This window comes from Helianthus annuus, chromosome 17 (genome assembly GCF_002127325.2).
Source record: "Helianthus annuus cultivar XRQ/B chromosome 17, HanXRQr2.0-SUNRISE, whole genome shotgun sequence".
In the NCBI taxonomy this organism is placed as follows: Eukaryota; Viridiplantae; Streptophyta; class Magnoliopsida; order Asterales; family Asteraceae; genus Helianthus; species Helianthus annuus.
The window spans coordinates 15,708,011-15,720,688 of record NC_035449.2 but is presented as its reverse complement, the minus strand read 5'-3'; positions in this window follow the sequence as shown (position 1 = coordinate 15,720,688).

Sequence of the window (12,678 nt, the reverse complement as noted above, 5' to 3'; positions counted from 1 at the left end):
TGATGTCGTCACTAAACACTTTCCTTAAATTGAAAGCCATTTTTTGAGTGTTTATTTTTTGGTGTCTAATCCGCATATATATCACCATTGCTCTTGATTTTCTTGACTTTATACCTCTAAAGTGTCAACATATACACATGTGATTTAGTTCACGAAGATTTTTCAATGCCGAGAACCTCGATCAGAGAGTGAAAAAGGCGTAAGGTTCACAATGGTGTAAAACTAAAATGGGATATACCGGGCTTTGGATTCGAGTTACAGGAACAAGGGCCAAACCAACAATCCAAGAATGGAACCGTCGAGCGAAAACACTTGACAACCTCCTCGAAGCAGTTTTTCTTGCCACCAGACCTTTCTCCATCAGTTAGGAATCTGATGCCGTCACTTAAAACACTCCTTAAATTGAAGCCATTTTTTGAGTGTTTATTTTTTGGTTTCTAATCCGCATATATATCACCATTGCTCTTAATTTTCTTGACTGTATATCTCTTAAATGTCAACATATACACGTGTGATTTTGTTTACGAAGATTTTTCAATGCCGAGAACCTCGATCAGAGAGTAAAAAAGGCGTAAGGTTCACAGTGGTGTAAAACTAAAATGTGATATACCGGGCTAGGATTCGAGTTACAGGAACAAGGGCCAAACCAACCACCCAAGAATGGAATCGTCGAGCGAAAACACTTGACAACCTCCTGGAAGCAGCTTTTCTTGCCACCAGACCTTTCTCCATCAATTAGGAATATTATGCCGTCAATAAACACATTCCTTAAATTGTAGCCATTTTCTGAGTGTTTATTTTTTGGTGTCTAATCCGCATATATATATCGGCATTGCTCTTCATTTTCTTGACTGTATATCTCTTAAATGTCAACATATACACGTGTGATTTAGTTTACGAAGATTTTTCAATGCCGAGAACCTCGATCAGAGAGTAAAAAAGGCGTAAGGTTGACAATGGCTTAAAACTAAAATGAGATATACCGGGCTATGATTCGAGTTACAGGAACAAGGGCCAAACCAACCACCCAAGGATGGAATCGTCGGCCGAAAACACTTGACAACCTACTGGAAGCAGCTTTTCTTGCTACCAGAGCTTTCTCCATCAAGTAGGAATCTGATCCCGTCACTAAACACATTCCATAAATTGTAGCCATTTTTTGAGTGTTTATTTTTTGGTGTCTAATCCGCATATATATCACCATGGCACTTAATTTTCTTGACTGTATATCTCTTAAATGTCAACATATACACGTGTGATTTAGTTTACGAAAATTTTTCAATGCCGAAAACCTCGATCAGAGAGAAAAAATGACGTAAGGTTCACAATGGTATAAAACTAAAATGGGATATAAGGGGCTTGGATTCGAGTTACAAGAACAAGGGCCAAACCAACCACCCAAAAATGGAATCGTCGAGCGAAAACACTTGACAACCTCCTGGAAGCAACTTTTCTTGCCACCAGACCTTTCTCCATCAGTTAGGAATCTGATGTAGTCACAAAACACTTTCCTTAAATTGAAAGCCATTTTTTGAGTGTTTATTTTTTGGTGTCTAATCCGCATATATATATCACCATTGCTCTTGATTTTCTTGACTTTATACCTCTAAAGTGTCAACATATACACATGTGATTTAGTTCACGAAGATTTTTCAATGCCGAGAACCTCGATCAGAGAGTGAAAAAGGCGTAAGGTTCACAATGGTGTAAAACTAAAATGGGATATACCGGGCTTTAGATTCGAGTTACAGGAAAAAGGGCCAAACCAACAACCCAAGAATGGAACCGTCGAGCGAAAACACTTGACAACTGATGTGTGTAAAATGCAACATATAAATTACATCAAATGAGGCATAAAACTAACCCTTTTTAAGTACTAATGTTGGAAAAAGTGTGCTTTTGTCTTCCTTTTGTATTTTCAGGGTTAAAAGAGCTTAAATGAACAAAAGAAGCAAAAATGCAGCCAAATCCAACATAAATACAAAGAAAAGGAAGAAACGTGGCATGCCCGACTCCTCGACAGCATCTCCCAAAGCAAAAACAAGAAGAAAGCTGAGCATGGGGCTGTGCCCAGCTGAGCATGGGGCTGTGCCCAGCTGAACACGGGGCTGTGTCCAGCGGACACGGGGCGTGTCCAGCTCAACACGGGGCCGTGCTCAGCGAGCACGGGGCAGTGTCCAGGATGGTCAGCCCTGGCACAAAAGACAAAGTGGTAGAAGCTTCTATTGCCCACCACGGGGCCGTGCCCAGCGGACACGGGGGCGTGGTCAGAGTGCTGCAGGTGCATTTATTGTAATTGCGAATTACAATTAATGAAGAGAGAGAGTGTCAGACGGGCACGGGGCCGTGTCCAGCGGACACGGGGCCGTGCCCAGGCTTCTGTTCAGCCTATAAATAGGAGTGTTTGGCTTCATTTCAACTCATCCCTTGGCACACCACCTCTCTCACACCTCATCCACCACCCACCACCACCATAACACCATCATCCACCACCATCATCCATTGTCCATCGTAGAGTGTGTGAGTCGTCTCGGGATCCAAGATTGATCGTAAGAGTTCTTGACAATCAAGGCCATGTTTGCCTAAGTCTCTTACATCACTTGGTGAAGACAAGTGTTTAGTATAATACTTTTTATTTTTAATCTTTTGCACTTTTTATTTGGTTTTGTATTAATGACTTTAATAACTAGTTACTTATGTTGAAGGTGATCTTTCCTTATCGTTTGTCCGTGGTGTCTTGGCATTATTTTACTGTCTATATAAAATAAAAGATTTTCACCATTCATATCTCCACGGTCTATATGGAGGTATGTTGGCTACCTGGTCGGGGGTTAAGGGAACGGTTTGGTAAAGGTCTTGCCCTTGTTCAGCGTTTAGAGGTCCTGCTTGGGACCTGGGTCAAATTTAGTAGGATCTCCTTCAATACCCATAGGTATTGGATGGCGGGGATCCAAACTCTTTGACCCCCTCATAAGTTAACTACTATTAATACTATAACCCGGCTATTTAGGACTGTATCCCTGCTGACTCAGACTACTTAGCCGAGGGTAACGTCACCGCCAAAAGCGGGGCCTACCATAATTTGCATTAATAACTTAATTCATTATCTTTCAATAATCCGACCCTTTAGGATTGTATCCTTGCTGACTCAAACTACTGGGTTGAGGGTAACGTCGCCTTCAAAAGAGGGGCCTACTACAATAACTAAGATAATCTCTTAAACAAGTGCAAAAGTGCGAAAATAATCAAAGGTTATACTAATACACGTGTCGGATCCAAGTGATTCATCTTGTCTATCTGTTTTTATTTTATTTTATTTTTCAGCATTTAGTTAGTTTTTATTTTTCTTAGTTTAAATCATTTTTTCTAACCTTTTGATTTGATTAGACGTTGAGGATAAACCGGTATTAAAAGCTCTTGTGTCCTTGGACGACCTCGGTATCTTACCAACACTATACTACGTCCACGATGGGTGCACTTGCCCATATGTGTGTTTAGTGTTAGTAAATATCGTGTTTTATAAATTTAAAACTTGGCTAAAAGTGTAAAAGGGCTTAAATATATATCTAAAATTATATACACACCGACACGCATCAAGTTTTTGGCGCCGCTGCCGGGGACACAAGGATTTTAAGAAAGCTTAAAATCAACGGCCTAATCAGTTTTTCAAAACCTTTTTAAAACGCGCGCATTTTTCTGCATTTTAGTTTAGTTTTGCATTTACAGTAGCCTGAACACGGGGTCGTGCTCGCTGAACACGCCCCCGTGCTGCATATTTTTAGAGTAGATACCCAGATACAGAGTCTGAACACGGGGCCGTGCTCGCTGAACACGCCCCCGTGCTCAACGTGACCAGTAAATCTAATTAAAACGCCCAGATACAGTCCCTGAACACGGGGCCGTGTCCACTCAACACGGGGCCATGTCCAGCTTCTGTTTCCGTCTTTATCTTTTGTTTTCTGGTCCCGAGACTCAGTTGTGGTCTGTTGAGTGATTCTTATGGATCAATACTCAAGAGGTTACAACTACACCTATGATGAGGATGATTATAGGGGTAATTATTGTACTAGTTGTCGTAACACACGCTCGGTTCAATATAATACTTCATATCCACCATCCAATTCATACAACCATTATGAGGAGCCCAGGTACGAGCCATCAACTTCATACACATCCTATGAAGACCAAAGGTATGAACCTCCTCCCTCATACTCATATTTTGAGGAACCAAGGTATGAGCCTTCATACTCATACTTTGAAGACTCAAGATATGAGCCACCACCTTCATACTCTTATTATGAGGAACCATGGCGTGAACAACCCACCTCATATGAGTACTATGAAGAACAAAGTTTCGACCCTTATCCATCATATACTTACAATGAAGAACAATGGTGTGAACCATCTACTTCATATGAGTACTATGAGGAACCAAGGATCGAACAACCGGATTCAAGCTTTGAGGATCCAAATTCTTTCAATCTCACCGAAGTAACTAATAGGATATTAGAACACATTAAAACTATCGAACGTTGCATAAAAGAATCTCGCGCAAGGGAAGAGGAATCCCGCGCAAGAGAAGAGCTAAAAAATGATAATAACGTAGAGATAGTTGAAAGTGTAAAAATGGAAGAACAAGAAAGTGAAAAACTGACACATGAGTTAAACAACGAAAATGGTGAGTCCGATAACGATAAAATTCAAGAAGAGTCTAATTTTGAAGAAATTAACCTCTTGTCACCTACTTTCGAAAATCATTGTTTAATAACCCCTCATGCCAAGTTTTTAAAAGAGTTAAACACTAGTGCTAAAATCAAAGACTTAGTAAGTGTTAAGTTAACTAATGATCAAACCTCGCTAATGAAAGAAGACCCTTTTGAAATTAACATTACACCGGTTCCATGTTTCTTTCAAAATTCATTTATTAGCAATATCACCATCGATAAGGATCTTTGTGTTAACATAATGCCTAACTACATTTTTGAAAAATTAAGTGTTAGTGATTTTACTCCACTTCAAATACCCATTTTTCTATCCAATCGGAAAGTAATAAAATCAATCGGTGTAGTTGAAGATGTTTTGGTTCAAACAAATCAAATGGTAATCCCAACCGACTTCGTCATCCTAGATGACGCCCCCTTAGTCTTGGGAAAACCTTTTGTACAAACTCATAGAGCTTTAAAAAACCGGAAATTTAACAATCTACCTCTCCAATTAGGGGCATTCAAAAGGAGCATAGATCTTGAGCGCTTAATGAAATATCCTTTTGGCAATAATGACCCCCTAATTGAAGATGAGCCTGAACCACCCGATAAGGAGAGTCTAGCCAAGGACCCTTATAAACGTGGCGCACCACGGAGGCATTCCGCGGAACTATCCTTAGTTTTATATTAGTTTAACTTTTATGCTTTCTAGTTTAGTTTTAATTTGCAGGAATAAAACACACTCGGGATGGTGAAGGATACTAAGGGAAGCTTGAACCAACACCCCATGCGCAAAAACAGAGCCTCTCGACAATTTTTCTTCATTACTGCAAGTTCAGCACGGGGCCGTGCTCACCCAACACGCCCCCGTGCCCAAAAATTTGCAGAAATGCCCAGTTCAGGTACCTGGACACGGGGCCGTGCTCACTGAACACGCCCCCGTGCCCAGCCTTCTGTTTACTTTTGGTACTGGCAGTCTGGACATGGGGCCGTGTTCAGCCAACACCACCCCGTGTTCAGCTACCCAGTACCATAAAATCTTGTTTTTAACCCACTTTTACACATTTTAATCAACCGAAAAACTTATTTTTGGGACACATTGAGGACAATGTGTAATTTAAGTGTGGGGGGATGCTAAAACCTTGAATTTTGCAAGTCCTAATAACAAGCCTTACACAAAACTCTATTGGAACCGCTAATCACCCCAATTTTTTTTCAAAAACTTTTCATTTTTTTTACTACTTGTCTTGGTTTAATTTGGGAATAACAAGTTCTAAAAAGGTTATATTTTTATAAATTTACAACCGATAGCGTCGTGATAAAAAGAACCAAATAAGAAGATTATGAAACGGCATGACAATCTTAGTTAAAATTTGATTATATATACTTGATCACATAAAAACCCATTCCCACAAAAGTGAGTTTTGAGCCTTTATTGAGCATACAAATATACATCTTTAAACTAAATGCTCATTTTTCGTTTCTTGTGTGAATAGCCGCTTGGTTCTTACGACTCTAGAACTTGCCACGACGATACATTCCCGGTCCTTACCAACTTAAACCCGAGTAAGTAAATGATGGAGGCATTAGGACTAACCCCTTTTTATTTCTACACCATTAATTTTCCTTTTTTTTTTTACCACCTACCCAAAAATCCCCCTAGTTAACCCCTTTGAGCCTAAACCTTTTCGTTTCTTTCCCCAAAACAAACACCCTTTACCCACCAAAACCTTTTTCATTTTAAACCCTTTATTTTAGTAACAAAGCTCGGTTTTCTTGTGACACAAAAAAAAAAAAAAGAGAGAGAGATGAAGTTAGCAATAAACAAACAAGCTCATCAAAAGAAACCTTGTTTGAAAAATGCTTCATAAAAAAAAAGAGTGAAGAAAAAAAAAAAAAAACAAAGTGTTTTACGAAAACCGACGCTTTTTACGCTTTTCGCCCTTTTACTAACCCAACCACCCACCTTTAGCCCAAGCCTAACCCTTCACCCAAAAAGTCCTCTTGATATTTACAAAGGTATAAAGTTAAAAAGGAGGAGGATTGATTGCTTGGCAAGCTTATGGTAGGAATAAGTTCCATGCCGCTCTCGAGTGATTCACTAAAAATACACCTTCGGCCGAGTGTTGAGTGATCCCCCGTGAGGTATGTGAACTTGTATATAAATGAAATTTTAAAAAGGCATGTTATGCCCGAATAAGTAATTTCTCTTATGAAATGTTCTAAATAAATCACAACGAATAGGATTGTAAATAGTATAAAAATAAAACCCAATAAAGATCTTGGATTCCCAACACTCAAGACAAGCCCAAAACCTTCTCTTCTACCCATTCCATTTGGGAGTGTAAGCCACATATTAAAGAGTTTTGCTTGAGGACAAGCAAAGATTCAAGTGTGGGGGTATTTGATGTGTGTAAAATGCAACATATAAATTACATCAAATGAGGCATAAAACTAACCCTTTTTAAGTACTAATGTTGGAAAAAGTGTGCTTTTGTCTTCCTTTTGTATTTTCAGGGTTAAAAGAGCTTAAATGAACAAAAGAAGCAAAAATGCAGCCAAATCCAACATAAATACAAAGAAAAGGAAGAAACGTGGCATGCCCGACTCCTCGACAGCATCTCCCAAAGCAAAAACAAGAAGAAAGCTGAGCATGGGGCTGTGCCCAGCTGAGCATGGGGCTGTGCCCAGCTGAACACGGGGCTGTGTCCAGCGGACACGGGGCGTGTCCAGCTCAACACGGGGCCGTGCTCAGCGAGCACGGGGCAGTGTCCAGGATGGTCAGCCCTGGCACAAAAGACAAAGTGGTAGAAGCTTCTATTGCCCACCACGGGGCCGTGCCCAGCGGACACGGGGGCGTGGTCAGAGTGCTGCAGGTGCATTTATTGTAATTGCGAATTACAATTAATGAAGAGAGAGAGTGTCAGACGGGCACGGGGCCGTGTCCAGCGGACACGGGGCCGTGCCCAGGCTTCTGTTCAGCCTATAAATAGGAGTGTTTGGCTTCATTTCAACTCATCCCTTGGCACACCACCTCTCTCACACCTCATCCACCACCCACCACCACCATAACACCATCATCCACCACCATCATCCATTGTCCATCGTAGAGTGTGTGAGTCGTCTCGGGATCCAATATTGATCGTAAGAGTTCTTGACAATCAAGGCCATGTTTGCCTAAGTCTCTTACATCACTTGGTGAAGACAAGTGTTTAGTATAATACTTTTTATTTTTAATCTTTTGCACTTTTTATTTGGTTTTGTATTAATGACTTTAATAACTAGTTACTTATGTTGAAGGTGATCTTTCCTTATCGTTTGTCCGTGGTGTCTTGGCATTATTTTACTGTCTATATAAAATAAAAGATTTTCACCATTCATATCTCCACGGTCTATATGGAGGTATGTTGGCTACCTGGTCGGGGGTTAAGGGAACGGTTTGGTAAAGGTCTTGCCCTTGTTCAGCGTTTAGAGGTCCTGCTTGGGACCTGGGTCAAATTTAGTAGGATCTCCTTCAATACCCATAGGTATTGGATGGCGGGGATCCAAACTCTTTGACCCCCTCATAAGTTAACTACTATTAATACTATAACCCGGCTATTTAGGACTGTATCCCTGCTGACTCAGACTACTTAGCCGAGGGTAACGTCACCGCCAAAAGCGGGGCCTACCATAATTTGCATTAATAACTTAATTCATTATCTTTCAATAATCCGACCCTTTAGGATTGTATCCTTGCTGACTCAAACTACTGGGTTGAGGGTAACGTCGCCTTCAAAAGAAGGGCCTACTACAATAACTAAGATAATCTCTTAAACAAGTGCAAAAGTGCGAAAATAATCAAAGGTTATACTAATACACGTGTCGGATCCAAGTGATTCATCTTGTCTATCTGTTTTTATTTTATTTTATTTTTCAGCATTTAGTTAGTTTTTATTTTTCTTAGTTTAAATCATTTTTTCTAACCTTTTGATTTGATTAGACGTTGAGGATAAACCGGTATTAAAAGCTCTTGTGTCCTTGGACGACCTCGGTATCTTACCAACACTATACTACGTCCACGATGGGTGCACTTGCCCATATGTGTGTTTAGTGTTAGTAAATATCGTGTTTTATAAATTTAAAACTTGGCTAAAAGTGTAAAAGGGCTTAAATATATATCTAAAATTATATACACACCGACACGCATCAACAACCTCCTCGAAGCAGTTTTTCTTGCCACCAGACCTTTCTCCATCAGTTAGGAATTTGATGCCGTCACTTAAAACACTCCTTAAATTGAAGCCATTTTTTGAGTGTTTATTTTTTGGTTTCTAATCCGCATATATATCACCATTGCTCTTAATTTTCTTGACTGTATATCTATTAAATGTCAACATATACACGTGTGATTTTGTTTACGAAGATTTTTCAATGCCGAGAACCTCGATCAGAGAGTAAAAAAGGCGTAAAGTTCACAACGGTGTAAAACTAAAATGGGATATACCGGGCTAGGATTCGAGTTACAGGAACAAGGGCCAAACCAACGACCAAGAATGGAATTGTCGAGCGAAAACACTTGAAAACCTCCTGGAAGCAGCTTTTCTTGCCACCAGACCTTTCTCCATCAATTAGGAATTTGATGCCGTGACTAAACACATCCCTTAAATTGTAGCCATTTTTTGAGTGTTTCTTTTTTGGTGTCTAATCCGCATATGTATATCGGCATTGCTCTTGATTTTCTTGACTGTATATCTCTTGAATGTCAACATATACACGTGTGATTTAGTCTAAGAAGATTTTTCAATGCCGAAAACCACAATCAGAGAGTAAAAAAGGCGTAAGGTTCACAATGGTGTAAACTAAAATGCGATATAACGGGCTAGGATTCGAGTTACAGGAACAAGGACCAAACCAACCACCCAAGAATGGAATCGTCGAGCGAAAACACTTGACAACCTCCTACAAGCAGCTTTTCTTGTCACCAGACCTTTCTCCATCAATTAGGAATATTATGCCGTCACTAAACACATTCCTTAAATTGTAGCCATTCTTTGAGTGTCTATTTTTTGGTGTCTAATGCGCATATATATCACCATTGCTCTTGATTTTCTTGACTGTATATCTCTTTAATGTCAACATATACACGTGTTATTTAGTTTACGAAGATTTTTCAATGCCAAGAACCTCGATCAGAGGGTAAAAAAGGCGTAAGGTTCTCAATGGTGTAAAACTAAAATGGGATATAACGGGCTTTTGATTCGAGTTACAGGAACAAGGGCCAAACCAACAACCCAAGAATGGAACCGTCGAGCGAAAACACTTGACAACCTCCTCGAAGCAGTTTTTCTTGCCACTAGACCTTTCTCCATCAGTTAGGAATCTGATTCCGTCACTTAAAACACTCCTTAAATTGAAGCCATTTTTTGAGTGTTTATTTTTTGGTGTCTAATCCGCATATATATCACCATTGCTCTTAATTTTCTTGATTGTATATCTCTTAAATGTCAACATATACACGTGTGATTTTGTTTACGAAGATTTTTCAATGCCGAGAACCTCGATCAGAGAGTAAAAAAGGCGTAAAGTTCACAACGGTGTAAAACTAAAATGGGATATACCGAGCTAGGATTCGAGTTACAGGAACAAGGGCAAACCAACACCCAAGAATGGAATTGTCGAGCGAAAACACTTGAAAACCTCCTGGAAGCAGCTTTTCTTGCCACCAGACCTTTCTCCATCAATTAGGAATTTGATGCCGTGACTAAACACATTCCTTAAATTGTAGCCATTTTTTGACTGTTTCTTTTATGGTGTCTAATCCGCATATGTATATCGGCATTGCTCTTGATTTTCTTGACTGTATATCTCTTAAATGTCAACATATACATGTGTGATTTAGTCTAAGAAGATTTTTCAATGCCGAAAACCTCAATCAGAGAGTAAAAAAGGCGTAAGGTTCACAATGGTGTAAACTAAAATGCGATATACCGGGCTAGGATTCGAGTTACAGGAACAAGGACCAAACCAACCACCCAAGAATGGAATCGTCGAGCGAAAACACTTGACAAACTCCTGGAAGCAACTTTTCTTGCCACCAGACCTTTCTCCATCAATTAGGAATATTATGCCGTCACTAAACACATTCCTTAAATTGTAGCCATTTTTTAAGTGTCTATTCTTTGGTGTCTAATCCGCATATATATATTGCCATTGCTCTTGATTTTCTTGTCTGTATATCACTTTAATGTCAACATATACACGTGTGATTTAGTTTACGAAGATTTTTCAATGCCAAGAACCTCGACCAGAGAGTAAAAATGGCGTAAGGTTCACAATGGTGTAAAACTAAAATGGGATATACCGGGCTTTGGATTCGAGTTACAGGAACAAGGGCCAAACCAACAACCCAAGAATGGAACCGTCGAGCAAAAACACTTGACAACCTCCTCGAAGCAGTTTTTCTTGCCACCAGACCTTTCTCCATCAGTTAGGAATCTCATGCCGTCACTTAAAACACTCCTTAAATTGAAGCCATTTTTTGAGTGTTTATTTTTTGGTGTCTAATCCGCATATATATCACCATTGCTCTTAATTTTCTTGACTGTATATCTCTTAAATGTCAACATATACACGTGTGATTTTGTTTACGAAGATTTTTCAATGCCGAGAACCTCGATCAGAGATTAAAAAAGGCGTAAAGTTCACAACGGTGTAAAACTAAAATGGGTATACCGAGCTAGGATTCGAGTTACAGGAACAAGGGCCAAACCAACACCCAAGAATGGAATTGTCGAGCGAAAACACTTGAAAACCTCCTGGAAGCAGCTTTTCTTGCCACCAGACCTTTCTCCATCAATTAGGAATTTGATGCCGTGACTAAACACATTCCTTAAATTGTAGCCATTTTTTGAGTGTTTCTTTTTTGGTGTCTAATCCGCATATGTATATCGGCATTGCTCTTGATTTTCTTGACTGTATATCTCTTATATGTCAACATATACACGTGTGATTTAGTCTAAGAAGATTTTTCAATGCCGAAAATGTCACACCCTCGCTTTGCGGAAGCGTGGTTAATTTGGTGTGACTTCTTAATACCATAGCTTAACCATAACAAAGCTATATGAAATAAAAACATGCAAGATCATCCATTAAGTTTTAAAAACCAAATACAATACCATTGTCTTAACGGGAAAACACCCTAACAACCATAACATTGTTCAACAACACAAACATGATATAAACACAGTTTAAGGACTGTGACTTGTCCAAGAAAGAGTCACATTCCCTAAACCCCGGATGACCTCGTACTAGTGCAGCGGGAAAACGTGCCATACCGTGCCAGATCCTTTAATTCCCTGAAATACATGTAAGTTGAAAAATCAACAATAATGTTGAGCGAGTTCATGTGTGAGTGAGTAAATAAACCTTTGTATTCATCAAAATCCTGGTATGTAGCAAATAAGGAAAAAGAGATCACCAATGGTTTGCAAGGCCATTGATATGTGTGAAATGCAAGTAGGAAGGCTCAAACCTTGCAGATTTATGCGTCGGGTACAAAGTCATCCCGAGGTCCGTTATGCTGGGCCTGGGTTCGCTACACCCAAATAGATCTATCGCTCCTGCCCCTCGGTCCTACCCTGAGGATTAATGACCTCAAGTTTCCGCCTACCCATTCACATGATCTAAGTAACAAACCTCCTTACGCTAACCATACCATGTATAAAGTATTCATAAACATTGTAACATGTATTTCACCCCCGCAGTTTAGAAAACTGAAAACAATTAAGAGAAAAGGGGGACATGAACTCACAGTCGGTGCGTCTCTACCAAGTATACTCCAAGTCAAGCAGCTGTGTAACGACCTACAAGTTCTAACTCTATTAGACGGATGGCCGTGCCTTAGCTTTATGGTTTAAGTTTTTGGGAAATAGTTAGACAACTATTTCATGTTTACATTTGGTAAATACCTGGTAGTGATTTTCCTTCCCAAGGA